At 37.5% G+C, this 26,893-nt stretch overlaps 1 long non-coding RNA gene across 2 annotated transcripts in view; it reads right to left on the bottom strand.

The window, feature by feature from the left end:
• Positions 1 to 330: 330 nt before the first annotated feature.
• The window catches only part of LOC122919125, an 84,364-nt gene continuing 57,801 nt past the window's right edge, over positions 331 to 26,893 (bottom strand). The window contains exons 3-4 of one of the 2 annotated variants that reach the window (XR_006386747.1): positions 3,924 to 4,088; positions 331 to 618 (exon numbers count right to left, since the gene is read on the bottom strand). This is a non-coding gene — a long non-coding RNA (uncharacterized LOC122919125). Of the gene's footprint in view, positions 619 to 3,776; positions 3,792 to 3,923; positions 4,089 to 26,893 lie in introns of those variants that run through there. The other variant, XR_006386748.1, reaches the window with a different exon arrangement.

Below are 26,893 nucleotides of genomic sequence, written 5' to 3' on the forward strand. Positions count from 1 at the left end.
TTCATTTTTTAAGATTTGAGCTGAATTCTGTTTTCTGCTGGTTGATGAAAATATTCCGAATAGAACAATCTTCCATTTCCCCAAACATTTAATTAGAAAAAGGAAATGTTTAGATGAGAAATAGTTAAATGTTTCAGCTTCATATATCCCAAGTTGATAACAATTAAATTAAAATTTAGTCCAAAGTATTATGTCCTGTAATTATTCATTTGACTGTATAAACCATAAGTATTTAGATTTACATGGCATCTTTCCTCCAAAGAGTTAGAAGCTAGTAATCAAAGACAGGTAAAATAATTCTAAGTGGCAGAGCAAGTGCCAGTCTTAGAATTAAACATAAATAAATCAATATAGATATTGCATTTTGCAATTCAAGGTGCTTAAAATATGCATTATCCCATTCCTTCTTCACTGTAAGATGAGTGCTGTTAACCTTGTTACCATTTAGGGATGCCTGAGTGGCTTAGTTAGTTGAGCATCTGCCTTCAGCTCATGTCATGATGCCAGGGTCCTGAGGATAGAGTCCAACATCCAGCTCCTTGTTCGGCGGGGAGTCTGTTTCTCCCTCTCCCTCTGCTGCTCCCCCTGCTTGTGCTTGCTCTCTCTCTCTCTCTCTTTCTGTCAAATAAATAAAATAAAATTAAAATACCAAACATTGTCACTACTTTACAGTTGTCCAGCTCTGAGTTATTCCTCCTCATCAAAAGATCAGAATCTGTCTCCCATGCTCTTTGTTAGGTCCTTTTGTTTCTCTAGGCTCCTTCACTCTCCTCCAGGGTACTTTCTTCTCTTTCTAACACCTTTCACTTTGTTATAGTCTTTTAATTTGGGTCTCTTTCCTTTCTGATGTGTTAACTGATAATTTAAGGTAATAGCTGATAGTAATTTAAGATGTCACCTATCCTGGGTGGGGGAACTCTACATTCAGAGTTTTCTATTCAAAGAAAGGCAGCTTAAATGGTGCAATCACATTTGATAATTTGGTCTCACATTCTGGACTAAGGAAATCTTATATGCCACCTATTTATAAGGAGAGCCTGGGCATGGCCATCAGAAGTACAGAGAATGTGGCATAGACCTTTCATGAGGTAAAGAAGATGGAGAGGAAATGCTTTGGGTTTGCTTTTTTCTTGTTTCTTGCAGACCTGTTTGCTTTTTGTGAGGATGTAAGGGATTTGGAGAGGTGGTCTCTTGAGGCGGTTGTGTGATAGTCTTGATCTTAGCATCCTATATGCCTTTATCTTCTTCTTTTTTTTTTTTTTAAAGGAAGAGAGAATTTTTTTTTTTTTAAGAATGTATATATTTATTTGACAGACAGAGATCACAAGTAGGCAGAGAGGCAGGCGGTGGGGCAGGGTGGGGGGACAGGCTCCCCGCTGAGCAGAGAGCCTCAATGTGGGGCTCCATCCCAGGACCCTGGGATCATGACCCGAGCTGAAGGCAGAGGCCCAACCCACTGAGCCACCCAGGTGCCCCATGCCTTTATGTTCTTAACAGAACAACAGGAAAGTTGACAAATGGATGGTTCCCATCATTAGAACATTAAAGAAGAGAACCATTACTCTACTTACTGTTTCTAAAGACTGATATATAAGTGAAAACCTGGAAAGCCACCTCCAAAATACTGCTGGGATCTGGCTCTCCCACAAAACTGTCATAAGGAAGATAGATTTGGGTTTTGTAAAGCATGTGTTTTATAATATGTAGTTGTCCTCTTGGTTACAACAGGTAATTTCTCCTAGGTTAGTAGCATAATGTTAAGTCATTAGGTTTAGTCATTGATTTATTCACGGAATGGACAGAGAAAAGAATACGAGATATTAGGTTTTCTTTTCTTCCTTATTTGTTAGGAATAGCACCCACAGGTCTTAGGAATAATGATGGAAATTCTCTCCTGTCTTTGCAGACCCAAGAAAACAAAGGCAGTGTGGAGATGATCTGTGTCCTTAGCTTCTAAGAACCTTAAACTGTGAGTTGCTCCTGGACACTGCATGAGGGAAATAGCCATTTCTATGGAAGGAGAGCAGGTCATAACAAAAGGGTGATCTAGGTTGTGTCTGAGAAGAGTGGGGAAGACTGATTATCAACGAGCACTCTTACTGGACAACTCCTTCTACTCCTAGCCTGGACCCAATCAGAATATTTGAAATCGATACCTTTCCAGAAGATCTGAGCCTTATTGTCTCAGCACTTATATGAAGACCAAACTTTTGAGAAGTATCTCTTTTCACACCTAGGAGAATGAGGTTTCTTTCTTTCACCCAACAGTGGTTAAGGCATAAACAACTTTTTTAGGGGTTTTTAGATAGGATCAATAGTTTTTTTCTTTTCCCATTACTTGATAAGAAGGTAAGTTTCCACAACAATTTTATTTCTTACTGCTGAAATCTTAGTATATGTTGCTTTCATCCTTTATTCTTCAGCATCATGACTGAACACTCATTCTTTTGACATTGGTCAGTCCAGCCTCAATTCCAACCCCAGGCAGTCTGTATTCCCAGTCAGTGTTTCTACATCTTATATTCAGCAGTGACCCAGAAACTGCTGTATTCCAAACTCAGCCTGTGCAAAGTTTTAGTCCTTCCTTTCCATGTTGAAGTTAAAATTTTAAAAAACAGTAAATGGAAAGGAAGGAAAGATTAATTTAATATAAACCAAACAGAGGCGATACTGCTCATAGCTTTGCCATCTGGGGTTTTGGTAATTAGATTTAGATTATCTTTTACAAACTGTAGTTCACCTTCAAAGAGACCAAATGCTATTTCTTGTCAGTTTTCTTAATTACCTGTCAAGCATAATTCCTCCTCTCTCAGCCTAGAACTGATTATAGTGAGACAGGCATAAGCCACAGCTGATCCTGCCATTATTTACTAGCAAAACAAAGTGGTTAAAATCAATGTGTTGCTGCCATCAGCCAAATTTTAGAATAATATATTTAAGGGGCAACTCTTTTCTCCTTCAGAAAGCTATATTGCTGGGGTGCCTGGGTGGCTCAGTGGGTTAAAGCCTCTGCCTTCGGCTCAGGTCGTGGTCCTGGGGTCCTGGGATAGAGCCCCGCATCAGGCTCTCTGCTCAGCAGGGAGCCTGCTTCCTCCTCTCTCTCTGCCTGCCTCTCTGCCTGCTTGTGATCTCTGTCTGTCAAATAAATAAATAAAATCTTAAGGAAAAAAAAAAAAAACTATATTGCTTTAGAGGTTCCTTATTGTCTGGTTTCCAGATCCACCCCCCACCCCGTTAAAAAATCCTTTACAAATGAAAAAACTCCACCTATCTGTATCCAAGGACTGGTGAGTCATGGAGCCCAGAGAAGCACAATAGTCCATTATTAGGGTGAGAAGGTGTAGGTGTTAAACAGGATCACAAAGAACCCCTGTCCTCACTTTCAGCCAGCCTACATATCCTGGCTGTGAATCTCCATGCCACATTCAGGGTTCTTGGAATGGTGCTCATTTTAGTCTTATGATTCAGAGTTTATGCATATTCATTTAAAAGCTATAGGAATAGATGGTATACAAAAGCAGAAACCAAGATCTGAAGGAGCAAACATCTCCAGTTAAGGTGGGGGAGAGGAGAGAAGAAGAAATAATATCATCTTGAGATTTTCCTCTTACTCCTTTGTGGGTAGAATGACATCCACTTCTGGTTCCATTTATCTCTCACTTTGAGGAGTATCTGTGCTTTTTCACTGGGGCAGTGTTAGTACTGGTTTGGGATATCTCCCTATATTGAATTATGCCAAGTCCTTGACAAGTTATGAATCATTCTGTCTTGTGTGCTTCCATTCACCTGCCCTTGAAAGAGAGGAGTAAAGAAGAATAATATGTAGGCAATAAAAATTGAACCTTGATGCCGTGACTTCTGATGGAATCAGACAAATCTTTTCTTGACCCTCCCCACTCCTCTTGCTTGTGCCCACCTCTTACCTCACTGGGAATGGCCTTTGATCCATTCCCGTATGCAAATGGTGTTGACCCTTCCAAGTTCAGCTTAGGTCTCTATCATCCACAATGCCTCCAACCAACACTCCTGGGCTCTTTTGAATCATTATTGTACAGATTCTGTATGTATTTCATGTTTTTGTTTTCCATCTAGAATGTAAGCAGTCATTGGTAAATGTCTTTAATAGTCACACAGCAGTAAAGACAGAGGACATTTTGAATTCCTTAATAAATACTGATAGAAAGCACGAGTTGTAGAGAACAAGTAGGGCTAGGAGTTTACTGCCAGAAAAATGGGGAGAGATAAGAAGGGATAGAAGGAGTGGAAAACTCAACCTAAAGTCACCCAGCTGACCATTTGCTTATGAAATGCCTTCACCTGTTCTTGGAGAGAGTGGAATGTATATTTGTTTTCCATATCCAACAGCTGAAAGATAAAAATGTCCCAGTTTAAATCTCTTTCTCAGGCATCAATCCAGTCAAATCGGTATTTTTGGATTGCTTTCCTCTTGGGCTTAGTTCTCCAGGGAGTAGGCTGGGAGACACTTGTGCTCTTGAGCCCAGGGAACCAGTGGGAGAAGCACTGAGAAGATAGTGTTAATGTCAGCATGGAAAAAGTGGTTCTCCACAACTACCCATCTGAAGGTGGGTCAGAAGGTCCCTACTCCACCACCTGCACCTCAACTCCTTCCAGGGATTTTAGTGACTGTGAGGTTTTCCTTGACAATGTTTTATTTCTGAAAGGATGAAAGAAAGAAACATTGGGGGTCAATGTCCAGAAAACATCCTGTCACTCTAGAGAAACGATGGTCTGAGCATTGTCCTTTGCCCTGGAAGGTGTAGCTATGACTGTGATTCAGAACTGATCTTGCTTCATAATGAAAAAAAATATATCAAGGCACAAAATCTTGGGATAATGACCATGAGCAAAAGCTATGACCATGAGAAGCTAAAGGGGAATTTTAGCTCTGATGAAAAAAAAGTCTTGTGATAAAAATAAGCAGTTATGAAATATAAGATATATTTATATAGATGTGGACATACATATATAATATGTACACATTTATATATACATGTATAATTTATATGTTATATATGTACATTATATGATGTATCACACATAGGCCTATAGGCAGTTGACGAATAGGAGATGAGAAAATGAATTGGTCAATAAATTTGAGGCTCTGATGTGTGACCTGCACTGTGCTGTGTGCTTTGAAGAAGATCTGGGTGTCTAGATTGCCCTACCCTTAGAATTAGTTTTTAATAAAGAGAAGAGGCAAAATATAGCTTCATAAGAATGTCTAACGGTCTTGGGTAGGGAAGTACCTCAAAGCAACACCAGTAAGAATGGAAAATGTAAACCACTGAGTTGGGGGTGCACAGAATCCTATGTTTGAATGGTGCCGGCCCTTGCATATGGGAAGTAGTTAGTGATCTGAGGAGATTCTGCTTCCCTCGAGTCATCTCCCCTAGGGGGTTTTATGGCAGTTCCCCTGTTTAATCATTTGAAATTCCTGCTTTAGAGTTACTATTTCAGTTTACATAACAAAAATAAGGGTCTTACTACTGAAGTCCTCTGTTCTACTATTTTTAGCTCTTTAAAGCCTATTTTCTCTCTGTATACACAAAGCATGCCCTCCTTTAAACTTATTTCATATTTTAAAATTAACAAAGTATTGTGACTAAAAACAAACCAAATATTTAATTTAATTACTTCTTCAAACTATAAATGTCCTCTCACCCTTTCCTGGTTGATAATCACTATATAGATGCATATAGACTGTAAACTCTGTGGAGATGGACTTTATATTTGCTGTTCTTTCTTCAGCTCCTAGAAGTACCCAGAACACAACAGGGGTTCTATTCATCCTCTGTCCTGGAAGATGTGTCTGGGACTATGAAACTGAATTAATCATGCTCCATAATGACAAAGATCAAGGTACAATATCGATGGGGATGTATTCACAGAGAAGTGTCTTGGAATGTCCGTTTAGTCTTCTTTAGTCAACTCAGGGTGGTGACTTCCAGGGAGGAAGTCAGAAAGCTGCTCTTAGTAGAGGAGATAAAAGGTTCATACATTTCCATAGAGAGAGAAGGAAGAATAACAGTAACAAGCCATTAGTGGCCATGGAACTATAAGATTGTTGTCAGGGAAAGAGGCTAGGGCACTTTGGGTCTGAGGACAGAAGCAGGTTCTGGGTAAGTGAGAGGGGAAATTGTCTCCTTGGGGGATGGAAGTGAAGCAGAAGGGACACTGGCTTTGGAGTGAAACAGAGGATCTCATCCACTGCTTAAAACTCCCCAGCTTCTTCTTGTTTCTTTACAGTAGGATCCAGAGTTCTTTCCATTGGCTGCACCTCCAGCTTCATCTCTTCTCCTGCTCTCTCTTTCTCAGTGTTTCACCCCACATCTCTACTATTGTTGCTTCAACACCTTGCACTCATCACCCCCACCCCACAGCTTTTGCTCTCACTTTTCCATTTACTTAGAAAGCTCCTTCCCTGGAAGGCCTTTTTTTAAAACTCAGGGCATTCTGGCCTACTCAGTCATTACCTTTCCTGAGAAGTCTTCTCTGCACACCTCATCCAAAAATGGCACCCCTTGTTCTGTCACTGTCCTCTCAGTCTGCTTCATTTTCCTTTGTGATAATCCTTATTCCCTGACTACACGGAGTATCTATATCTACTTATATATACATATATACTTATTTGTCTATTGTCTTTTCTCCTACCTGAATGTAAAATCCCTGCTATTTTACCAGGTCCGAGAGCAGTGCCTGGCTCATTGCAGGTGCTTATCAAACGTTTCTGGAATAAATGACTGAAGAGGATATGACTTTGAGTCCAGGTCTGGCTATTCAGTGGTTGTGTTATCTTGGGAAAATTACTCCTTTAATCTGAATTTCCTTATCTGTAAGCCATGTGGATTACACCTATTTTACTAGATTGTGATAAGCCCTTACAGACAATCCCCTAGTACAGTGCCTGGCATATAGCAAATGCCCAATAAATGATGAATATGATTGTCAGCTTGGTTTATGATTTTAAATAATCTGCACTTTCCTTTCTACAGCTCAGAAGTGTCTTCTAGCCTAAATCCTGTTCTGTGACTTTTCTTGAACTAGGAGTGTAAGTGTAAATCTCCTCTTTATAAGTGTAATGGAAATGCCAGTTTTAGTGAGATGCTCAAAGGAAAAAAATCACAAACCTTAGTTTTTCTTAAAAATAACTACCATCTTTTCCCAGGGCAGGAGATTTGTTTTGACCTTCTTCCTTATTGTTTTAGTTTATGGGAAGAACATGTGAGTGAGTCTACTTGTGCATGTCTTGTAAGCTCATTTCCAATCAGCGCCTGGGAAATGCTGGATCTATGAAACACTTTGTCTTTCTGAGAATAAAACCCTTCCCAAGTAAATGCCCTTGGAATATGTATTTATTTGTTTTGTTTGATTCTTGGTTGTGTTGAAGGATGGTGACAGTTGGGAAATATTAAAAAAAAAATAAATCTAACAATAGGACTAGATCAGTCTCTGTCAGCACACTGTTTCTAAAGAGACAGATGATATTTGAAATTGTTGTTGTGGAGACCTGGTTTATTTATTTAACTACTACATGTCTATTTTAAAAAAGAGGCTCATGAAGAAAATCTAGTGGATGAGTAAAGCAGAATTTATGGCCCCAAATATATTAGGATGTGCCAGATAAGATTAATATTTGTTCCCGGAAAAATGTTTTATATCGTGTAGTGTTACACAGTTTGTGTTTATTTGAGAGTTTATATCTTGGGACATTAATCACAAGAGTTACTACTTTCTTTTAGCATAAAAAATAAAAAGAAAATCTTGGAGACATGGTCTTAGGAAAAATAAGGTAAAACGATGTGGGCTTACTGTAGAAGACATTGCTTTATAAATAACTGATATACAAATTTTCTTGAAACTAGAAAAGTATTGTATATGTAATTTCATATTTTATGAAAATCAGTGAGGACATTATTTGCTAAAAGTGAGCATAAAACTGTAATGTTTCTGGCTTTGATGGTTAAAAATTTTATTTTACTTATTTTTCACTTCTCAGATTATTTAATTTTAAGATTTATTTTCTTTTTTATTCTACTTTCCTAACTCCCAAAAAATAGGATCGACTTATCTTTTGTTTACAAAAACAATATCTGGTGGCATCCTGGACTGAAATTTAAGGTCTCACTGAACATCTACTAATTAATTGTACTAGCTGTAATGTTGGGTATAAGGTCAACTGCGATGCTGATTAACTGAGTGACTTTGGGTAGGCTTCTGTTCTGCTCCATGCATCCCTTATTTATTCAATAGAAATAAGATTTTAGCTAACAAAATTATTCATTAAAAAGCATTTAAATAGCCCAAGAAAGAAATAGTGTTTATGCAGCATATTTCTGAAGAGGTGATTCCTTGGTTCTGTACTTGCTGTAGGGAAAGGAAGACAAAAGAAAGACTTGGCAATTGGACTGTGTTCTGTAATAAAAGGGCAGCTATCAGGCTAATCCCTGGTGACCTCAGAAGATAAAAATGAATCAACAATGTCTTTGGTCCCTTTAGTCTCTCACCCTGCTGGCCCTGTGGAGGTATACCTGATTTTCAGAACCTTGGGTCCCGGTCCAGGGAGTTCTGGGATAGAGGAAGGTGCCATGATGTAATAATTTTCAGTTTTCAATGCTGAACTTCATTCTAGGATAATCATTATTGTGGAAAGTCAAAGCAATTCATGATCATAAAACAAGATAAATTAATAGATGACATTTGCTCATATGTTTCTGATGTAGAAACCAATTGTTTAAAAAAAAAAAAAAAGGAAACCAATTGTTTGTGCCCATGCAACAAACATCACTTTTTTTTTTTTAAAGATTTTATTTATTTATTTGACAGAGAGAAATCACAAGTAGACAGAGAGGCAGGCAGAGAGAGAGAGGGAAGCAGGCTCCCTGCTGAGCAGAGAGCCCGATGCGGGACTCGATCCCAGGACTCTGAGATTGTGACCTGAGCCGAAGGCAGCGGCTTAACCCACTGAGCCACCCAGGCGCCCCAAACATCACTTTTTGATACTACACAAGTCACATGTTAATAGAATAAACTAAAAAGCAGATAATTGCTGACTGTAGTATTTTGGAGGTGTAATGACCATTGAAGATGATTTGACACAATTTCTGCAGTTGTTGCCTTTGGTTTTGTCATTTTTATTTCTTGTCTGGCTAATTGAATTAGCCTTGCACTTGGGCCTCTTTCTCAACAGCCACTCTCACCTGTCCTCTGCACTGCTGCCAGGGTGAGCTTCTCAAAACACAAGCTCCATCAAATCACACTTCATTTAAAATTCTGCACTGGCTCCTCATCGCTATTAGACTGATGTCTGAAATTCTTTAACAAGGTGTTCAGTGATATCTGGTTTTTAAAAATTTGTTTCAATTTGGAAAATGTTATTGGAAGGGTTGCCGGCAGTTTGAGCGTGTGTGTGTGTGTGTATTTTTGTCTTCTGGGGATATAGATTAGAATTTATTTTAGGGAGATCCCCTTTTTTCAGAGAGACCATTCCAATAATCACTTTTAATTGTGTAGAATAATAGAAGTAATAAGGACTTAGATATTATTGTTCAATGGCTGAAATTGGTGAGATATTCCAAGTGAAAGTATTACAGAGTAAGATATTGTATACCCTATGTAATAATATAATACTATATATCCTATGTAATAGGGCATATAATCATGTATATATGATATATACCCTATGTAATAATATTATATATCCTGTGTAATAGGGTATATAGTCATATATATATGATATATTATATACCCTATGTAATAATATAATACATATAATGAAAGTTTATTGAGCCAGATCCTATGTGCCAGATACTCTTCTATGCTTTTTCTCTATATTAATTGATTTAATACTCATAATAACTCTTTTATGGTCCCTCACTATGCACAAAATAGAGACACAGAAAGGTTCAATAACATGCCCAAGGACACCTAGATAAGTAAATGGTAAAATTGGGATTTCAATTCAAGTAGTATAATTCCAAAGCCCACAGTCTAAAGTGCTGTGCTCTATAGCTTCCATTATGTCAGCAGGGCTAGGCTCCTGTAGAGTTCAAGATATTCTTCCTATCCAACAATCTGGATCTGGTGAATTATTTTTCCAAACATTTGTATAAGGGAAGTATGATCTACAGCTCATGTAAGATCTAAGTAAGATCATGGCTAGAGAAATATGCTGCTTTAATCTCTTCAAGCCACTTTGGAGGAAGGACTAGAAAGGTACAGTACAGCCAAACCAAGTTGTCAATATCCACTGTTGGTGTTACTTAAGAATGAATCATTCAGATATTGAGAATTATCCTGTGAATACTTGTTTTTATCTTATTTGATCCATCTTATTTTACACTTTTGAGAGTAAAAGATGGTATTTCATTTGGAAAGGTTGAATGTTCCTACTTTCAGTTGTTCTGGGGAAGATAAACCAAAGGTAGGCCGTTGAGAATATTTTTATATTTGAAGTTATCACAGAATTGGGCCTAGACTGATATGCAGGAATTTGATACAACTCACTGCACCACCCAGGCACCCCCAATATGTGGGAGTTCGTATGGGTATCCCTCAGGTGGAGATTGAACTAGCCTGAGAACTTGGTAGGGATTTAAGGATTGGGTTGGACCTCTGGGCTCTGAGATTAGCAATTGTAAATAAACCTATTTGTTATAATTCTTTTTCCTTAACTTTCAAATTTTCATTAAAGTTTTGGTAAGGGTCATATTTAAGTATGGTAACTCTTTTCAAGGGCGGGAGAAGAGGTGGCAAAGGCCCCATCTGTCCATTTTACTCTTTTCTTGTTCTCCATATAGAACAATTGAAGTTTCACCCAACACCACACATTCTTTCAGGCCTTCATGCTTGACTTGGAGGCTGTAATGGTAAATTCTGTGTGTCAACCTGGCTAAGTCACAGTACCCAGATATTTGGTCAAACACCAGTTTATATGTTGCTGTGATGGTATTTTTAAAAATTATGTTAACATTTATGGGGCACCTGGGTGGCCCAGTGGGTTAAGCCTCTGCCTTCGGCTCAGGTCATGATCCCAGGGTGCTGGGATCGAGCCCCACATCAGGCTCTCTGCTCTGCAGGGAGACTGCTTCCTCCTCTCTCTATGCCTGTCTCTCTGCTTACTTGTGATCTCTCTCTCTCTGTCCAATAAATAAATAAAATCTTAAAAAAATTATGTTAACATTTAAATGAGTATACTTTGAATAAAGCCAATTACATTCATAACTTGAGTAAGGCAGGTGGGCCTCATCTAATCAGTTGAAGCCTATAAGAGAAAAGACTAAGGTCTCATGAGGACATGGGAATTCTTTTTTTTTTTGGAAATGGGAATTCTGCCTTCAGACTGCCTTTAAACTGGGGCTGCAATACCAACTTTTCCTTGCGTTTCCAACCTGCCAGGCTTCTCTGCAAATTTCTGACCTGTCAACTCCTACAATAACATGAGGCAGTATCTTAAAATAAATCTCTTTATATACATGCATTCTCATGGTTCAGTCCCTTTGGAGAACACTGACTAGTACAGAGGCCCTTGCATCTACCTACCAATCCAGTTCTCCTTCCATTATACCTTTCTTCCAGTAGTTGGGGCTTACAGATTACTAAAAGTGTAAAGAATGATGCTGTGTTCATTATAATGGAACTAATGACTCAAATTCTATTTTCAAATAGCCTTTCCACATAAAGAGTACTTGAAGATATGCATCTAAACAAGTGATTTCAGAGGAATTTTAGACTATCTTGCCAGTAATTCATTCCCAAAGGTTGTGGGGATGTGGTTGTTTTGTTCTTTGGACATTTTTTTATCAACATTCATTGATTAGTTATTATGTACCTCATTTAAATAGGCATTGCTTAAATGATGGGGATACAATAATGAATAAGAAACAAAAATCCCTCTCCTTATAAATATTGAATTTTAGTGGGAAAACACACAATAAATGAGATAAATGAGTGAAAGTATGATATGCCAAGAACAAAGGAATCTTGTACAATTATATAGATTGAGTGCATGGAGGGCCATGACATTGTACCCATCCTGGTTTATATATTTCTTTCTACAGTGTTCTGGCAAATGGAATATGTGTCTTGGAGAAGGACATTTTTTTCTAATTTACACAAAGATACCATATAGGCTAGTGGTAGCCCTATTAGTAAGAGTGAGCACGTTAGGAGGCTATTGCAGACATTTGGGTAAGACTTAATCACAGTAATGATTCACAGTAACTCTCATAAAACTCTCATAAACTAATGATTCACAGTAACTCTCATAAAAACACAATTTATAATTTGTATCTTCTGTTTGGGCCTCTTTTTTTACTCCAGCCCCATCTTGTACCCAAGTATTCAAATGTCTATGTGACATTCCACATGATGTCTAACAGACATCCCAACCTTCATATGTCCAAAGCACAGCTGCTGGTCTTTGCACACAAACCAGCTCCTCCTGAAGTCTTCCCCACCTCAGTTAAGGACAACTTAATTCTTCCAGTGGCTTAGGTCAAAAACCCTGGTAGCAATCTTAACTCTACTCCTTCCTTCACACCCCACATTCAATCTGCAATGAATCCTTTCAGCTCTTTCAAAGTATTTACAGAATTTGACTACACAATTTTCACCACATCTACTGCCAACTTGCTAATTCATTCATTGATGGTGATTAAGTCTTACCCAAATGTCTGCAATCATTTGCCTTTTAATGGTTTATGATGTTAGTAAGTATATAACTTCTACCTAACATTTGTAACAGGCTGCCCCCCATTTCACACTTCTCTACCTTTTAATATGAACTGAATAAATACGTTTGTTTTAGTTTGCAATTCTGTCTCTGAAAAGCTTACAGAATACTTTGAGCAAATTATTATTAGAAGTATCTGCTTTTATAAAATTATGAAATTAAGACTGAGTCAGGTTTTTAAAAATTTAGCTTTAGAGAATATCTAGCCACTGAATTTTCTTACAGAAAATTTGAATTTGACCTAATATGACAACTCATTTGGAAATTATGTTATGTGTCAAGAGTAAAAGTCATTGTGGTCAGTATATGCTATTATTAGCAGTTATCCTGATTTTAGGAGCTTATAAAATTTGCAAAACAAGACTATATTAGGTAAAAAAGTAGGAATATTTTACAACACAAAAGAAATTGCTCATCTGTGTCAGTAAAACAATTGTGAAGAGTGGAGGGCAATTTATAGGAATCAGGTATAAATATGTATGCTGGGTGGCTCAGTGGATTAAGCTTCTGCCTTCGGCTCAGGTTATGATCTCAGGGTCCTGGGGTCGAGCCCTGCATCAGGCTCTCTGCTTAGCAGGGAGCCTGCTTCCCCCTCTCTCTGTCTGCATCTCTGCCTAATTATGATCTCTCTGTCAAATAAATAAAATCTTAAAAAAAACACAAACAAAAAGAAAAATATGTATGCTGCCCAAACTCTCCGCTACCCCCAAGTAGGTTATCTATTTGCAGATTTTCATCAGTTCCATACGGGTAAAAGGGAATTGTAGTCATGGCACATAAATGTTTAGTATCTGTGTGTATCAGTGCTTCCTAGAGGCCATTCTTACTGATTTATAGTTTTGTAATGTTTTCACCTCTAGTCCACCAACTTGCACGATCAAGGGCAGTTAAGGGGAGAAGATCACCGCAGGCAACTTGTGTTCCAAAATAACAAACTCCATGGAGGTCATACTTTCTCAACTTAAGAAGTAAAAATCCAAACTAAATTTTTTGTAACAAAAGATGTCTTGTTAGTTTCCATTTTTATAAATCCAGGTGTTCATACATTGACATTTTAGTCTTTGATTTTAAGTGGTAGTTAATCTACCTTAAATTATAATACTATGTTTAGGTAGCCCTAAAAGTCCACAGTTTAAAAAATTCAATGGTTAAGGTATAAAATTCAATGGTATTTAGTATATTCATAGGGTTATGCAACTATCACCACAATTTAATTTTAGAATATTTTTATCCCTCCTAAAGGAAACTCAATACCCACTAGTAGTCAGTACCCCATCTGCCTTCTCCAATCAGCCCCTAGGCCACTACTAGTCTCCTTTCTCTGTTTCTATGAATTTGTCTATATGGATGGTTTATAAAAATGAAACCCTACAATATGTGGTCTGTTGTCACTAGCTTTTTCCACTTACCACAGTGTTTTCAAGTTTCATCCATGTTGTAGCATTTCTCAGTACTTTATTTCTTTGTATGGCCTAAAAATATAGTCCATTACATGAATATACCACATTTTATAATCTCTTCATCAGCTGAGGGATAATTGGGTTGTTCTCAGTTTTTGGCTACTATGAGTAATGTTACTTTAACATTTGTGTACAAGCTTCATGTGGATGTGTAGCTTCATTTCTCTTGTTTGTATACCGAGCAGTAGAATTACTGGGTCATATGGCCACTTAGAGTTTTTGAGATAATGCCAAATCATTTTCCAAAGTATAACTTGATGTTAAAAATGCTGCCCATAGTGCCTGGGTGGCTCAGTGGGTTAATCCGCTGCCTTCGGCTCAGGTCATGATCTCAGGGTCCTGGGATCGAGTCCCTCATCTGGCTCTCTGCTTCGGCGGGGAGCCTGCTTCCCCCTCTCTCTCTTTGCCTGCCTCTCTGCCTACTAGTGCTCTCTGTATGTCAAATAAATAAATAAATTTTTAAAAAATGCTGCCCATACTTCCATTCTCTGTTAGACTAAGTTTTTTCATTAATTTTTTAAAAAGATTTTATTTATTTATTTGACAGAGAGAGAGATCACAAGTAGGCAGAGAAAGACAGAGAGAGATGAGAAGAAGCAGGCTTCCAGTTTTCTCATTAATTTATATATTTTCTAGGTATCATATTGTTGTTACATGTATAAACATACTTTGCAAAGTTGTCACCTCAATCATGTTTTGAAAATACTGGAATGGCAAATTGCCATGTTTTTTCCAGCCGAACAAGTTTTTAGAGAACTGTTTCATTTCTCTGCACATAATATAATGCAGTTTAAAAAATTTCAATTTGAATTTAATTTTATTTACTTGCTTTTTGAATCGGTACTAGAGCCCCATGGTTCAAAAGTCTGCAGGTACACTAAGATAGGTAGTATATTGTCTCCCTCCTACCTCTGTGCTATATAGACTACTAATTTCCCTCCCTGGAGGCAACAGTGTTATGTATTTCTTATGTAGCCTTCCAAGGAAGGCATTTTAATTTGAAAAGAATAAACTTAAAAATGAGTACATGGGAATATAAGAATTTTGTCCTAAACTTGGTTTAGTTAATGAAAGAACAACATATGCCTCAGTGATGACTTTATTTCAAGGTTGAATAGGAATAAAGAATTTACAAGTTTAATAATTGTCTTAAATAGTTTGAGGACATAATCAAAGCAGTCTATTTCTCTTTAACTTTTAGCTTTGCCCCAGGAGCCAATCCTTGACCCATGACCTTCTGGTTATTATTTCACTTTGTCCATATTCCTGAGACATATAATCTGCTGATTTTATCCTTTCTAACGGCATTTCTGCTTCAGATGCTTTGCTCTCAAAATCATTTTCAAAAGCTGGCTCCTGCCAGACTCCCAAAGCACATCTCATACCTTGCTGTTTTCTCACTCACAAGTTTGAGGCACAGACTTCCTTTCAGTCCTTGAACAAGCAGCTCTTACCACCTCAGTACCCTGTGCTTACAAGGCTCTTCCTTTTGCAGGAAAGGTTTTCTTCCATTCCTCTGGGACTGACACCTTCCTGATCTTCAGATCTCAGCTTAAACATGGCTTTCTCTGGCCATCTTAGCCCAAATTCACCTCTTCTCCTTTACTCTCCATTGCATTTGACAGTTGACTTCATTCCTAATAATTACCATGTACTTTGGTTTTTTTTACTAGTTAATTGTCTGGAATCATGTATTCTAGAATAGTCTATGGTCTGAAACAGATTGGGCAAACTACAGTACAAGTCCTATTTTTATATGGCCCTGGAGCTAAGAAGTGCTTTACATTTTTAAAGCATTGTCTATTTTTTTTTAATGCAACAGAGATGTTGCATCATATGAAAAACTTAAATCTTATTTACTATCTGGCCTTCTGCAGAAAATTTTGTGGATTCTTGGTCTAAAACAATGGTTTCCAAAAGGCACTGTGTACAGTCCGAAGGATGTACAAGATAAACTAGTGGGATCTTTTCTCTTTTTTTTAAAGATATATTTATTTGAGAGAGGGAGAGAGAGAGAAAAAGAGGGAGAGCACATGAGCTTGGGGCGGGGGGTGGAGGAGGTGCATAGAGGAAGAGGGAAAGAGAGAATCCTCAAGGAGCATAGAGCCCAAAATGGGGCTCAATCTAAGGACCCTGAAATCCTGACCTGAGTCAAAACCAATAGTTGGATGCTTAAATGTCTGAGCCATCCAGGCATCCCAATCTAGTGGGACCTTAACTGTTTATTCTTTTGTTCTTTTGAAGTTTTTATTTTGTATATTTTATAAAGTACATCATTTATATATTGTAGTACATGCATATAATTTATAGATTAATATATATCTTTATATATTGTGGTAATTGCTCAGAAATTTTTTCATAATGAGCTTTTGATAAAAATTATAGAGGCAGCTAATACTAAAATGTATTGTTTATGAGGACAAAATCACATTCTCTCCTTCTGTATTCCCATCACCTAACATACAATTTTTTTTAAAGATTTTATTTATTTGACAGAACAGAGATCCCAAGTAGGCAGAGAGGCAGGCAGAGAAAGAGGGGGAAGCAGACTCCCTGCTGAACAGAGAGCCAGATGTGGGGCTTGATCATGACCTGAGCTGAAGGCAGAGGCTTAATCCACTGAGCCACCCATGCACCGCTACAATTTATTTTTTGAAAGAATGATAGCAGCAGACTTAGTATATTGAGCATATACTAAATTCTAGACATTAACTAAGCTGTCCGTATACAATATCTTCTTTAATGATCACAACTACGCTATGACCTAGGTCTTGTTACCCATATTTTACAAAAGAGGAAATTGAAGCCCAGAGAGATCAAACAACTTCCTGAAGGTCTTAGTTGCTAATAAAAGGTGGAAGTCAGGTTTAGCTGCCTGTCTGAATCTAAAGCCAGTGGTTTTCTTTAATTTCATTCCTTTGGATTCTTTGCATCAGAATGCAGTCATATTTTCGAACCCTTTATGCCTTGAATATTGGCTTAGAAGAATTAACCAAGTTTTCCACAGCAGTCAGTAGGTAAGAAGAGACATGCATATTTCTAATAGAAGAGGTCACCTGCAATGGTTTGTTATAAGCTCTTTAAGTTAGAATTCACATACATGAATTTAATTATAATTCTACAGTTTACTAGATAAATCATTTAACTTTTATGAGCTAATTTCTCATCTATAAATTGGAGCTAATAATAACATTTACCAGAGGTAGTTTTGAGGATTAAATGCATGTGAAAGTGATTGCATACTAAGGTCCATAAAATAATTAGTCCTTCTTCTTTAGCCTTATATAACTGTGTAGTAGCACACTTTTTTGATGTCATAGTTTTGGCTGTAAAATGGTTTGCTTAACAAACCACCAAGGTAACTATTTGAAGGAGAAGCACCATTCTGGCACAAGAAAGAATAAGAGCACAGGTCTAAATTTGGCACTCTATTTCTAGGCTTTTTATAAACCCAAATTTATTTGATCTTAGTTGAAAATGCACATGGCTACTATCTGTGGTGCAGATTTAAGAGAGAAAACTGTAGTATTATTTATCAGCATCTCCTTTGCCCACATATTGGAACTTGGAAGAACATTATGTTTTAATTGTCCCATTGATTAACATTAGAATTACATTGGAAGTTATCATTTAATTTAGATTTTTTCCAGTGTGAAACTTTTTTCAGTTTTAAACTTAAAATTCTTTAAAAACCACAGCTCTTTCAGGTAATTTTTATAATAAGTTATAAAATAAAACCCAAAGAATATACCACATTTCACTTCAAATAAAGTCTTTCACGCTTTTTAATACTGAACTCCCATGGCCATAAGCTAAATCTGAAATAAAAACTTTAGGAAGGAAAATAAATCACATCCAATCATTCTCACAGAGTTCTGAAATTTTTGCCGTGGACTTTTTATCTTTTTATTTCTCCAGCTAAGTGTCTTCTGGCTTTTCTTCCTCAACATCCTTTTGCGTTAGATACAAGGACATAATTTTCTCTTTAAAAACTGTTTTTCTACCTCTAGTTTTCAAGACTTGTTTAGGAACTCTCAGTGCATGTATTATGTTTACCAAAGCTTGTAAATATTTATAGATCCCTCTTTCCTCTAAATGGTTTTACCAATTATTGCCTGATGGTCCATTTAGCAATGAATCATGTACTGCTTGTGACAAATTTTCCCTTTTAACTTAAACTATTATTTTATTGCTACTTAATTTTACATGACTTTGTCTTATTTTCTCTAATTGCATTTCAGAGTCCTTAAAGACCAGATCCACTTGCTTATTTTTGAACCCCACAGTGTGGAGCAGAAAAGCATACCATTTGGTATCTGACCTGAACTGAGCTTTAAACACAGCTCTTCTTTTATTACTTGTGTGACTCTGGTTAATCCTGTTACCTTGATGAGCCAGTTTTGTCATCTGTAAACGGCAACGATAATACCACCATGTGTGGTTATTAATTGGACTGAATTGTATGCTCCAGGGCTGCCGTCCATGTGGACTGTGATGTGCATGGCACTGCCTAATACATATTAGACACCCAATACATTCCAGTTATTACTGCTATCACTAAATCCCTTTCACCTGTTTTTTTCTGTGTGTTTGTTTTTGTTTTTGTTTTTAGCCTTTGCTTACTTATTTGAGAGAGAGAGAGTGTACATGTGCTGGGAGGAGGGGCAGAGGGAGAAAGGAAACAGACTCCCCCCTGAGGTTAGGACCTGAGCCAAAGGCAGACTTAACCCACTGAGCCACCCAGTGTCCCACCATTCACTTGATTTTTAAACTATAGAGAAGACACGCCCAGCAGAGGCAAAGTTGAACAGTGTGTAAATTGGCAGTGAAAGAGCTACCTTTGGCTCAGGCTTCAAAGCTCCATATAGATTTTAATTCTGCTTAGGGATGAATCAGCTGCTTTGTGAAGCTGCACTACTTATTGTCTCAGTAAGTTCCCTGTAAATAATCAATTCAATCTCTCTTTCCTATTATATGAGGTTGAGAGGTGGAGGAGAAAGGAACTACTGAGACCCTGACCCTCTGACCATGATCTCTTCTCTAGTCTGTCCCCATAGGTTTGGTGATATCCGCCTGTGCCACTGAGGAAAGATAGGCAAAGGCTTACAGTGAGGTTTGGGCATTTTCAGACGTTTGGAATGTGATGACATTCAGATTCTTAATCAGTTTATATGGTTAGCAGTTGGTTTAGTTCATCACAACGAAGAGAATATAATTTGGATGGGATTTAAGACCTAGTGAACGAAATATCGGAAATTTACTACAGGTGGATTTTTATTTTTTAAATTTATTTTTTTTAAGATTTTATTTATTTATTTGACAGAGATCACAAGTAGTCAGAGAGGCAGGCGGGGGGGGGGGGGAGGAAACAGGCTCCCCGCTGAGCAGAGAGCCCGACGTGGGGCTCAATCCCAGGACTCTGAGATCATGACCTGAGCCGAAGGCAGAGGCTTAACCACTGAGCCACCCTGGTGCCCCTACAGGTGGATTTTTAATAAGTACTGAGGAGATGCTAGAAATTGTTTTAAAGTCCTAAGGATGGTCTTTGTTTAGTTGAAGAAAAGGAAAGAAGGTGTCTTTGAATAATTCTTCAGAAATGTAGAGTAAGTGACTCTGGTGGAGCAGGCAGAGGGGTTACATGGAATTAGATTAATGTCATCAGTGCATCGTATGAAAGAAACTATAATGCTATTAAGCAGTTGCTAAGAGCAAATTACAGGAAAATATTAAAACTGGTTAATAGAATCATAGGATAATAGAGCTAAAGGCACTCCCGGAGATGATCTGGCCCAGGCTCTATCTTCAAGCAAAGAATATCTAAATTATCCAGGAAAGAGCTCATTCACACCTCAAATTGCTCACAAAGGATAGAGAGGCCTCCATATTTTTTTTTTTTTTTTTGGTAACCCATATGATTATTTCCTCACCCTGAGAGTTAAAAAAAAAAAAAAATCTCATCCATACCCAACTTAAAATTCAGATGGCTTAATTTGTATTTGTATTTTCCACAAGCAACCACAGACTGATTCTTTTCATAATGGTGTCATGTAGGTGGATGACAAAAAGCAGGCTCAACTTTTCTTCTCTTATTATGCATGTTCTTTGTCTAGCAAAAGCATTGAATTTTGTTCCTTCAACAGATATTTATTAAGGATGAAGCTCTACCATGAGCCAAGGATGCAACAGTGAGAAAAATGGGATCACTGCCCTTAAACCTTGTGCAGCCTTCTGGGAGGAGGACAGACAAGGAGAGAGGTAATATTTACTAGGTGGTGTGGCAAGTGCAGTCATATTTATTATAAACATGTGGGTATATCACATGTCAGGAATTGTGCTAAATGCTGCAGGCAGTTCAACTCATTCATTCTCACAACTAGTGCATAAACTTATAATCATAAAACATCACTTTAAGTGCAAATATTTCTCTCTGGCTGGAACCTTCTTTATGGCACATCTTAAGTTCTTCCCGCTGATGGCTTAGTGTAAATTTATGATCAGTCCTGCAGGTTTTACATTTGTGAGCTATAAAGGAGGTACTTCAGGCTTTGGAAAAATTTTTTCTCTCTCCTATTTCTAGTCTTTCAAGACTATTATGTTTCTGTGGGTTTCAAAATCCTGTTCTCAGACTCAAACTTTCTTTCTCTTTGTATTTGTATAGAAACAATTCTATCTCCCCAAGGCAGATGGAATCTTCTGGTTGAAGAGATGAAATGTCCTATGCAAGAAAGTGAGGAAGAAAAAGGAATAAAAACAATGTGTCATGTATCTTTCATACTATAAATGTACACACAGAGTTATTTAGATAGTTTTTGACTCAAGGATTCAATGCGCAACTTCATCTAAAGATATTTGTATTTTAACTGAAGATAATTCTTAAACCTCCATAGTATAGATGGCTTATAAGTATGGAATTTCAAGCATTAATGTACTAGGTAGTTTTAAAATTTTTTTTATCAATTTTTCTCCTTTGCAGAGTCTACTGAGCTAATGATATTCTATATAGAATTGTTCCTTTGCATAAATTAGTTAATTTTCAACATTTATTACAGCTTCTGTAAAATCCTTATGGTCTCTTCTTGATCTTCTACATTTCTGCATTTGACTCTCTGCATATCTGTACTACAAGTATATACGATTATAGTTCTCTAAAGTAATCATTATACTGATGATAATGATCCAGAACAGTCATAAAGATAGTCTCTCATTATATTTAGCAGCAAATACAAAGGCACACTTTTTCCTGCTGGGGCATATTGAAGGTAAATGGTATGATAATGAAGTAGACAGTCATGATGACCAATTTGGTCAGTCTGCTACCTGAGTAGAATAGAAATTAACCAACTGGGACAGAAACGCTTCCCCATTGCCTTTATTATGTTACTGGTCCATCACATATACCTCAGGTTCCTAAACAGTGGCCTTACTAATCAAAAGAATGAGTTAGGATCCTGAAGCTCACATTTATTATAATGTAAATGCATTTGCAGGGTGCCCTAGTTAACAGGATATCTGTCTGGTGGGACCCTCTGTATCCTGTGCTGCCCGCTGGGACCCTCTGTATCCTGTGCTGCCCACTCTCCTCCCACCATGGCTTTGAATGGAACTTGTGTTGGCTATTAAAGTCCTGGAATACATTCTGTTCCAGGGCTCAGAAAGACAGTGTGAAGAGGGCCTGGGTGAAAGTGTATTCTGACATGTTCTTTGGAAGTACACTCCTTGACGTCTCTCATTCTTTGGTGGGATTATCTTTGAATAGGAACAAATTTGGGAGCCACTTGAAGTGACATAAGATGAAGACTGTAGAAGCTGCTTGTGTGCCTGGGCACTTTAGAGACTGCTAGGGAGAGCCTGGTTAGGCAGATGTCTTCTTTCTGAAGTCCAGGTCCTATCAGTAAACACACATTTCTCTGCTTCTCTGCTCCTTTCTATCTTTCTGTATATATTTCTCCCTCTCTTTTGTCTCCTTCTCCAATACCCCATAACCATGTTAAAGGATGGAGAGAATTTGTGTTTGCTCTTCAAGGCAGTATGGGCAACAGCAGATGTGCTTCAGGATCAGGGAAGAGAGCTATACTGCGCACTGCACTGTACTAAGAATAAACAGGGAAATTTAACTATCATTATTGAGTTTTTATTTTATTTTTTATTTTTAAAGATTTTATTTATTTATTTGACAGGGGAAATCACAAGTAGGCAGAAAGGCAGGCAGAGGGAGTGAGAGGAAGAAGCAGGTTCCCCACTGAGCAGAGAGCCCGATGCAGAACTCGATCCCAGGACCCTGAGATCATGACCTGAGCTGAAGGCAGAGGCTCTAACCCACTGAGCCACCCAGGTGCCCCTAAGTTTTTTTTGTTTGTTTGTTTTTTAAGATTTTATTCATTTATTTGTCAGAGACAGAGGGAGAGAGAGCGAGTGAGCACAGGCAGACAGAGAGGCAGGCAGAGGCAGAGGGAGAAGCAGGCGGGACTCGATCCTAGAACCCCAGGACCATGACCTGAGCTGAAGGCAGCGGCTTAACCCACTGAGCCACCAAGGCATCCCCTTAAGTTTTTATTTTCATTCCAGTTATTTAACACTCAGTGTTTTATTAGTTTCAGGTGTACAATATAGTGATTCAGCAATTCTGTACATCATCCTATGCTCATCATGACAAGTGCCCTCCTTAATCCCTATCACCTGCTTAACCCATCCCCTAACCCCACTCCCCTATGGTAACTATCAGTTTGTTTCCTAGTTAAGAGTCTGTATCCTGGTTTGTCTTTCTCTCTCTTTCTCTTTCCCTCTGCTCTTTTGTTCTGTTTCTTAAATTCCACACATGAGCGAAATCATGTGGTATTTGTCTTTTTTTGACTGACAAGATTTCATTCATTTTTATGGCTGAATAATATTCTTTTTTTAAAAAAAGATTTACTTCCTTTTTTGTTTTAAAGAGTTCTTTTTTAAAGATTCTTTTAAATATTTCTTTTTAATAAAGATTTATTTATTTTAAAGATATTTTTTAAAGTTACTTCTTTTTTAAAAGTTTTTTTAAAGATCTACATTCTTTTAAAAATTTTTATTTATTTATTTGACAGACAGAGATCACAAGTAGGCAGAGAGGCAGGCAGAGAGAGAGGGGAAGCAGGCTCCCTGATTAGCAGAGAACCCGATGTGGGACTCGATCCCAGGACCCTAGGATCATGACCTGAGCTAAAGGCAGAGGCTTAACCCACTGAGCCACTGGGTGCCCTAAAGATCTACTTTTTTTAAAAAGTTTCACTTCTTTTTTGTATTTATTTCTACATCTTCATTGGTACATATGTAGTATGTATATATACATATATACACAGTAATAACTATATATAGTGTATATATAATCTAAAAACTATATATATATATAATACTATATAGTGTATGCACACACACACTAAAATTAGGAGTTCATAGCTCCATCCCAACTCAAATCCAATACTACAGGGTTTATTCTTTCTCTGACAGAAACCTGGGTTTCAGAGTTTATAATATATTTCTTTTTTTTTAATTAAAATTTTAGTTAACATACAGTGCAATATTGGTTTCTGTAGTAGAATTCAGTGATTCATTACTTACATACAATACTCAGTACTCATCACAACAAGGACCCTCTTTATTTTCTTTTTTTAAAGACTTTTTTTCTGAAGATTTTCTTTATTTGACAGACAGAGATCACAAGTAGACAGATAGACAGGCAGAGAGAGGAGGAAGCAGGCTCCCCGCTGAGCAGAGAGCCTGAGGCGGGACTCGATCCCAGGAACCTGGGATCATGACCTGAGCCAAAGGCAGAGGTTTTAACCCACTGAGCCACCCAGATACCCCAAGGACCCTCTTTAATACCCATCACCCAACTAGCCCTTCCCCCATCCACTGCCCTCCAGCAACCCTCAGTTAGTCTCTACTGTTAAGAGTCTCTCAGGGAGGTGCCGGGGTAGCTCAGTTGGTTAATTGACTGCCTTCAGCTCAGGTCATGATCCCGGAGTCCTAGGATCGAATCCCACATCTGGCTCCCAGCTCTGTGGGGAGTCAAATTCTCCATCTGACCTTCTCCGCTCTCATGGTCTCTCTCTCACTTTGTCTCTCTCTCTCTCTCAAATAAATATATTTTTAAAATCTCTTAAAAAAAGAAAAAGAGTCTTTTGGGGCACCTGGGTGGCTAAGTTGGTTAAACATTTACCTCAGCTCAGGTCCTGGTTCTGAAATTGAGTCCTGCATCAGTCTCCCTGCCCAACGGGGAGTCTGCTTTGCTTTCTCCCCCTGCTCCTCCACCCTGCTCATGTCCTCTCTCTTGCTCACTCTCTCTCAAATAAATAAAATCTTTTTTTTTTTTTTTAAAGAGTCTCTTATGGGGGCACCTGGGTGGCTCAGTGGGTTAAGCCGCTGCCTTCGGCTCAGGTCATGATCTCAGGGTCCTGGGATCGAGTCCCGCATCGGGATCTCTGCTCAGCGGGGAGCCTGCTTCCCTCTCTCTCTCTGCCTGCCTCTCCATCTACTTGTGATTTCTCTCTGTCAAATAAATAAATAAAATCTTTAAAAAAAAAATAAAGAGTCTCTTATGGTTTGTTTCCCTCTCTCCTTTCCCCCCCTCCTTCCTCTATGTTCATCTGTTTTATTTCTTAAAGTCTACATATGAGTGAAATCATATGGTATATATGTTCTCTGACTGAGTGATTTCGCTTAGGACAATAGGCTCTAGCTCTATCCATGTCATTGCAAATGACAAGAGTTCATTATTTTTGATAGTTGAATAATATTCCATTGTATATATGTACCACATCTTTATCCATTCATCAGTCAATGAACATTTGGGTTCTCTCCATAGTTTGGCAATTGTTGATAGTGCTGCTATCAAAGTCAGGGTACATGTACCCCTTAAGATCTGTATTTGTGTATTCTTTGGGTAAACACCTAGTAGGACAATTGCTGGGTTATGGGGTAAGTCTATTTTTAACTTCTTGAGGAACCTTCCTACTGTTCTTCAGAGTGGCTGCACCAATTTGCATTCCCACTAACAGTGCAAGGTGGTTCCCCTTCTCTGCACACCCACAGCACCTGTTTTTTTTTTCTTTTTTTTACTTCTATTTTTAGAAGATTTTTTAAAATATTTACTCTTTTTTTAAGACTTCTTTTTGTTTTTTAAAGATTTACTTATTTTTGGTGGAGTCTTTCAGGTTTTCTATATGTAGTAATCGTGTTATCTGCAAGTACTGGAAGTTTTACTTTTTCCTTACCATTTGAATGCCTTCAGTTTCATTTTATTTCTAATTTTTGTAGCCTGGACTTCTAATACTATGTTCAATAAAAGTGCTGAGAGTAGACATTCTTGTCTTTTTCCTGACCTTAAGGGAAAAACTTCAGTTTTTCCCCCATTAAGGATGATGTTAGTTGTGGGTTTTCATATATGGCTTTTATTATGTTGAGGTATGTTCCCTCTAAACGTACTTTGTTAAGGATTTTTATTGTAAATGGATGCTGTTCTTTGTCAAATGCTCTTTCTTTGTCTATTGAAATGATCATATGGTTCTTATCCTTTCTCTTACTGATATGATATATCACACTGATCAATTTGTGAATACTGAAGCAGAGTTGGAACCCATCAATAAATCCCACTTGATCATAGTGAATGATTTTTTTAATGTAACATTGGATTCAGTTTGCTAATATTTCATTGAGAATTTTCATATCTGTGTCTTTCAGGAATATTGGCCTGTGCTCTCTTCTTTTGTAGTCGTGTCTTTATCTGATTTTGGTATCAGGATAATGCTGGCCTCATAGAATGAATTTGGAAGTTTTCCTTCCTGTTCTGTTTTTTTGAATATTTTGAGAAGAGTAGGTATAACTCATCTTTAAATGTTTGGTAGAACTGAGTGTGAAGCCATCTGGTCCTAAACTTTTATTTGTTGGGAGTTTTTAAATTACTGATTCTATTTCTTTGCAGGTTATTAGTTTATCCTAGGTATGAAATTTTCTACCTCTTCTTCTTTTAAATTTTGATAGTTTATATATTTCTAGGAATTTCTTTCTTATAGGTTGTCCAATTTTGGCACAATGGTTTTTTGTAATATTCTTTTATGATTGTTCGTGTTTCTATGGTTCTTGTTATTTCTCCTTTCTCATTTATGATTTTATTTATTTGAGTCTTTTTTTTTTCAGCAAGTCTGGATAGAGGTTTATCAATTTTATTTATTAAAAAAAACAGCTCCCGGTTTCATTGATCTGTTGTTTTTTTAGTTTCTATATCATGTATTTTTACTCTAATCTTTATTGTTTCCTTCCTTTTGTTGGTTTTAGGCTTTGTTTGCTGTTCTTTTTCTAGCTCCTTTAGGTGTAAGGTTAGGTCGTTTCAGATTTTTTTTTTTTTGCTGCTTGAGGTAAGTCTGTATTGCTATAATCTTCCCTCTTAAAGCTACTTTTGCTGCATCCTAAAGATTTTGGACTATTGTGTTGTCATTTTTATTTGTTTCTATGTACTTTTTAAATTTAATCTTTTATTTCCAGATTGATCCAATCATTGTTTAGTAGCATATTATTTAATTGCCATGTATTTGTGGTCACTCCAGATTCTTTCTTGTGGTTTATTTCTACTTTTATAGTGTTATGGTCACAAAAGATGAATGATATGACTTCGATCTTGAATTTGTTGAGTCTGGTTTTGTGACCTAAAATGTGA

Source organism: Neovison vison, chromosome 11, assembly GCF_020171115.1.
Source record: "Neovison vison isolate M4711 chromosome 11, ASM_NN_V1, whole genome shotgun sequence".
In the NCBI taxonomy this organism is placed as follows: domain Eukaryota; kingdom Metazoa; phylum Chordata; class Mammalia; order Carnivora; family Mustelidae; genus Neogale; species Neogale vison.